Source organism: Sitophilus oryzae, unplaced genomic scaffold, assembly GCF_002938485.1.
Source record: "Sitophilus oryzae breed Bouriz unplaced genomic scaffold, Soryzae_2.0 scaffold_465_pilon_pilon, whole genome shotgun sequence".
Taxonomy (NCBI): domain Eukaryota; kingdom Metazoa; phylum Arthropoda; class Insecta; order Coleoptera; family Curculionidae; genus Sitophilus; species Sitophilus oryzae.
The window spans coordinates 4,683,837-4,690,518 of NW_022147046.1; positions in this window are offsets into that span (position 1 = coordinate 4,683,837).

A 6,682-nucleotide genomic window follows, 5' to 3' on the forward strand; every position below is an offset into this window, starting at 1 on the left:
AATGACAGCGATCTTCATTTCATAGCCATCGCTGACGCCGTTTTTATTCGATCATACGGTACTTATTGTCACGTCTAAATTAATGACAACTGTCATTATTTTACATACCAATGTCATATCAATCGCTATGGAATAAATACAATATGATTAAAAAATGGATATACGTTTATGACGCAAAATTTCCTTTTATGTGATAAAGATGGATAAGAGAGTGTGATATACAGGGTCTGGCAATAGTTCTTAGGGCATCTGTAGCTCCTATAATAAAAAAAGTTGGTAATTTTGTTTAAGTGCAAACCTAAAGTATGTACTAGAATGTATTGCAGGAAAGTATCTTAACTTCTATAGGGTGACTCAAAAGTGAGTGGATCGTGATGATTTACTTTAAACACCATGTATATTATTGTATTTTTGGCTTCCTTTCATCACCATCATCCTTTTCAGCACTTTGTATAATCCTAAGATATCAGTAAATCTATTTTGATAGCTTCAGAGATATTAATAAATAATTAAAACATATTTTTCAGCCTTTATTAAAAATACAAGAACTGTACTGAAATCAAAATTATATTAGGTATTTACTTTAGATGGTCTGTACCATAGACTTAAAATAAAATATAGACTACACTATTTACATCTCAACGCGGACAAACAACCTTTTTTGTACACATGTTTACTTCTGGGTACAGTCGACCGAGCCTTCCTCATCCAGCCTATGTTGTCACGTCTTTAATATTATCAATATTTTTTTTCTTGTTATACACATATATTGAGATATTAATACTACAGTTTAATAAAGTAGGTTTTAATATTCCAGAGATGTATTAAATAGTCCTTATACTACTAAATTATAAGTCGGATACTGTTTAAAAAGGATAAGTTCTTTACAATATGACAACACCGATTAGAGGCGAGGGAGCCTATTCATTCATTTATTACCTTGTAGTACGTGTCGCACGTGTGCGGTAAAGCTTTGTTGCCGCTATCTCCCCGGCTGTATTAACGCATTTTCTTAGCTTGTAGTGCTTAAGTGTTTATTTTATTGACTTTTTCTGTTCAAGAACTATAAAATATGGTTCGCCAGTGCCAAATTTGCAAGAAATTTGACTTAAATAATCCATTTAAGTCTTGAAACGACTTTTGACCGGTAGGCAACTCTCAATTTACCCATTGGGAGTCAGTGGCGTTGTTGTAGAAAGGCGCTTATTTAGATAATATTTTAGTAAAATGTAAAATCTGAATTTTTTCTCTTACATTACATTATTTACTTACTTACATTGTAACAAAATCATAATTATAACCCTGTTAATAATTAATAATGTTTTTATTAAAAATATATTCCGGTTTATTCTAAAATTATCTTCAGAATCTAAAATAACATACAAGAATTTTAAAATGATATTACATTATGAAACAATATTTTTTAATATACCGGGTCGTCTCAAAAGTGGCTAACCCTATAACTTTTCTTATTTTTTTCAGAAAAAACAGATTTGTATGTTAGTAGGTGTATGACATAAATTAGGATTTATTGGACGTATTCAATTGTTTTGGTCTCTTCCTGTTTTACCGAAATGATTACATCTTTTATTTTTAAAGGCACCCTCGGTATATTGCTACTTTATTCGATAAAAAATGACACTCTGAATAGAATGACATATCATATGTCAACTTTTGACATTGTCGCTTAAAAACATATCCTATTTTAAATTTCAATCCAGTTTTTTTCAATCCACTAAGTTTTAATCAAGGAGCCTTGGAAAAATAGTTTTGATCGTCTAATAGGTTTCGTGTCTTGTCTAGGCCGGTAGATGTACAAATCGTATTTTTAATCATACATATGTCAATTTTTTCAAATGGAACAAGGGTGACTCATTAGCATATTTGGAAAAAGCATTTTTTTATGAATATATTGATACCACACACTTGGTATTTCCAGTCAAATTGTCGTTATGAACCGCGTGTTACAATTACAATTAAACCATATGCGAAAATGTCAAAAGTTGACATATGATATGTCATTCTATTCAGAGTGTCATTTTCTATCGAATAAAGTAGAAATATACCGAGGGTGCCGTTTAAAAATTAAAAGTTATAGTCATTTCCGGTGACACAGGAAGTGACCAAAAACAATTGAATGCGTCAATCAATCCTAATTTATTTCATATACTAACATACTAAATCTTGTTTTTTTATTTGAAAATATAAAAAAATTATGGGGATGAGCCACTTTTGAGCCGCACCCGGTATAATAAAGACAGTACCGAGTTAAATAAATGTAGTTTTTATTTTATCCACTTCCTATCACCTTCCTTGCTTTAATGGAACAGATTTATGTTTTCTCTAATTTACATAATAAGACATCACTTAACTAGAAAAAAAATTACAACAATCATTTTTTTTTCTCTCCCTGTCGCCGATTCTATTATATCTGTGGAATAGATCCGGTTTTGATTAATATTAGGGGTTGTAAATGTTTGACTAAAATTAATAATTTATTATTAATTTCAAAAATTACGTAATTTCGATTATAAAATTTCTTCTATAACGTGTATTTTATTATGTTTATCCTTTTCGGACTCTAAGACGTTTTTTCTAAACTTTTATGTAAAAAACCTGTCCTAAATCTTAATAAAATATAAAAACGTTTAAATACGATATATTTTTAATTTACTTATAGCTTCATTAAAATAAAAAAATTACCCGGCTATGATACGGAGAGTTCAGGTGTACTTGAGAAACGAAAGACAGTGTTGTGTTTCTCGGCAGAGTCGTCAGGGAACGACCGTTACGACAGAGACAACCTATCTATCGCTCGTGTCGCACTCGTTATAACCTAAAACAATAACACAACAATAACAAGACAGTGTCTGACCGCATGTTCCAGCTATTTATGAATGAGATGCTCAGTCTATATTTTATTTTAAGTCTATGGTCTGTACTTACTTTGCTCTAAATATGAAAATCGTAAATTATACAGGATGTGCAAAATTCTAAGCCAAACTTTCTAAAATATAAAATAAATTTTCTTCGATATTTTAAACGGAACATCCTGTATGCCATTTTTTTAGAAGATGGAGAATTAAAAAATGAACATTTTTTGTATTTACAGTATTTCAAAATTTTTAACGGTTTCGCAGATATTCGCGGTTTTATATTAAATATCAAATTTCATATAGCATTTTACGCAGTAAATTTTTATCAAAGCCACCCAATGATTATTCGCTCGTATTTTACTGTTGAAAAGCTATATGAAATATTTCGGCTTGTATCTGCGAGAACATTAAAAATTTTGAAATACTTTAAATACAACAAATGTTCATTTTATAACTCTACATCTAATAAATAAATAATACAGGGTGTTCCATTTAAAAAAACGAAGAAAAATTATTTTATATTTTAGAAAGTTTGACGTAGAATTTTGAACACCTTATATGATTACGATATTTATAGTAAAGTAAGTAATAAGGAATAAACTAACTATAATATATAAATAACTATATGAAGTAATACCTCATATAGTTTTCATATCAAGACAGTTCTTGTATTTATATTTTTTTAAGGAAAATTGAAAAATATATATTTTTATTTATTTATTAATACCTATCTCTGAAATTACCCAAATTCATTTACTCATATCTTAGTGGGAGCACACAATTCCAAAGCACGAACGAATCATCTTGCTAGGTGACTTTAATGCCCGTGTTGGTAAACAACAGGAAATATGGCCAGACGTATTGGGAAAACAGGGAATGGGAAACGCAAATAGCAATGGTGAACGCTTATTAACATGCGCAGAGTATAATCTTTGCATCACCAATACGTGGTCCATGTTGAAGGACAAGTTTAAAGGTACCTGGAAACATCCTAGATCACGCCACTGGCATCAATTGGACCACATAATCGTTCGAAGGACGCATCTAAAAGATGTTAGGCTCACAAAAGTTAGAATAGATGCCGAATGTGGCACTGACCACCGACTTTTAATTTCAAAAATGAAAATCCAGTTAAAACCCAAACATCCACGCTGTAAAAAGTAAAACAACATGACCAGATTGAACGTACGGGGTCTAGAGAACAATAATACCGCCGACGCCCTCCGGGAAGCCATCAAAGAATCACTTCCACCCATAACTTCAATCTCAATATTGGAAGCTGAACAAGGCTGGACACAATTAAGGAATGCGATTCATAAAACCAGCGAAGCAGTACTGGGAAAGTCGAACAAAAAGAAACAACCAGACTGGTTTAACGAAAATCAACCGCATATACAGGCTTTGTTGGAACAAAAGCATAGAGCACATCAAGCAGTCACTGCAAATCCACATAATCCAAGACTGGCAGACAACTTTAAAGCAGCCAACAACGCGCTTCGAAGAGAACTGCGCCAAGTAAAGGATAACTGGTGGTCACAAAAAGCGAATCAGATTCAAGAGTACGCCACGCATCACGATTATCGTAAATTCTTCGAGGCTGTAAAAGAAGTATACGGTCCAACTAAGAAGATAAGCTGCCCAATCATGGCTCAAAATGGCGAACTTCTAAAAGAGGAAGAACAAATCAGAAATCGCTGGAAAGAACATTACAGCCATATCCTTAACCAAGAAAACAACCCCAATATGGAAGCACTAAACACAATACCTCAGTATTGATGTATTAGACATCCCAATAACAGAACAAGAAATAAAGACCTCCATAAAACAGCTTAAAAACAACAAATCAGCTGGCCGTGACGCGATTCCGGAGGAAATCTATAAGTGTGCAAGTAAAGAACTTATTGGTCATCTTAAGGCTCTCTTTGATGTCGTATGGGAAAGCGGAGAGGTACCTTAGCAACGCGAATATAGTGAATATATTTAAGAACAAAGGAAGTGCATCAGATTGCGGAAATTACCGGGGAATTTTGCTACTGGCTATCGGCGGAAAAATTCTTGCAAAAATAATGTCAAACCGCTTGCACCCATATATAGAAAAAATCCTTCCAGAATCGCAAACGGGTTTTCGTACCAACCGCGGCACTGTCAATTCCATATTTTCCATCCGTCAACTACAGTCAATCAAGAGCAGCAGTCTAAACTTTATGTTGCATTCATCGATCTAACAAAAGCCTTCGACTCTGTGAACAGAGATGCGCTTTGGGCAATTATGGAAAAGTTCGGAGTACCCAACAAATTTCTTACAGTGTGTAAAAGCCTCCATAACAACAACAAGTCAAGAGTGTCACATCATGGATCACTGAGCGACCCATTCCTAACAAATACAGGAGTTAGGCAGGGATGTGTCTTAGCGCCTCTCCTATTCAACATATTCATGTCAGCGCTCTCCATTATAGTGGACAGCAAACTGCAGGAGAGAGGATCGGGCATTAGATACAGATATGACGGCGGTCTGTTCAACATAAAAAGACTCAGAACACGTACAAGATTTATCACAGAACTTCAATACGCTGACGATTGCGCTCTAGTTGCAAACACGGTACAACAATTACAAGAAATGTTGAACACATATACCTGGGCATACGAGGCTTTGGGCCTTAAGCTAAACATCGACAAAACTAAAATCATGTGCACTCCCCCGGAAGATCACAACAATGCTATAAAAATCGGAGAAGAACTATTGGAATATGTGGAGGAATTCAATTACCTTGGCAGTTTGATTTCAGAAAAGGCCAATATAGACTCTGAAATTCAGCACAGGATTAGTAGCGCCTCAAGAGCATTCTGGAAATTAAAAGACAGGGTTTTCTATAATCATGACTTGAGTACAAAAACAAAACTCGCAGTATACCAAGCAATCATAATCCCCACCATGTTATATGGGAGCGAAACCTGGGTGCCTTACCGCCGACACATAAACGCATTAAACAAGTTGCAACAGAGACACCTTAGACAACTCTTAAGAGTTCGGTGGTTCCATCATGTCTCAAACGTATCGGTCCTTGAAAAAGTTAACTGCGAGAGTATTGAAGTCATGGTCACAAAATCCCGCTTAAGATGGGCTGGGCACGTATGCAGAATGCAAGAAAACCGCATATCAAAATCTCTGCTTTACGGTGAGCTTGTGACGGTAAGAGGAGGCCGGGCGGACAACTGAAAAGATACAAAGATATTTTCCACGAAAATTTAAAGGGAATTAACATGCAGAATGAGTGGGAAAAAGTAGCTCACAATAGAACTCAATGGAGAAGGGTTGTAAACTCAGTTAACAGCGGCAACCAAAAAGTAAAGAGGCAACAAAGCAATGAGATTTTTGAATGTCCGGAGTGCGGTAGGCAGATAACGTCACGTATCGGGATTTCAGTCACAGAAAAGCTCATGAAAGAAAACGCCTTGCGTGACCATCTTCTTTATGTGTGTCGAATACTCGTCAGCGAGTAACGGCTGTATGTATGTAAAGTGATCTGAAACGAAGCAAAAAATGCAATAATATATCGGCGGGAGTTGCATTTAAAAAAAATCATCCCGATCCACTCACACTTTTTTCAGCCGTTAAAATATTTTCGTTAAAATTATTGAGAAGTTAAAATATTTTCCTGAAATACATCCTTGTACAGGATGGACCATTTTGGTTGTTTCTATAGGGTATCTAGGAAACCGTGAAAAATATTCAAATTTTGATACTGCAGTCTCGGGTTCTTTTTTTGAAAAAATTACAATGGCGCAAACGGATCGTGGGTATCTTG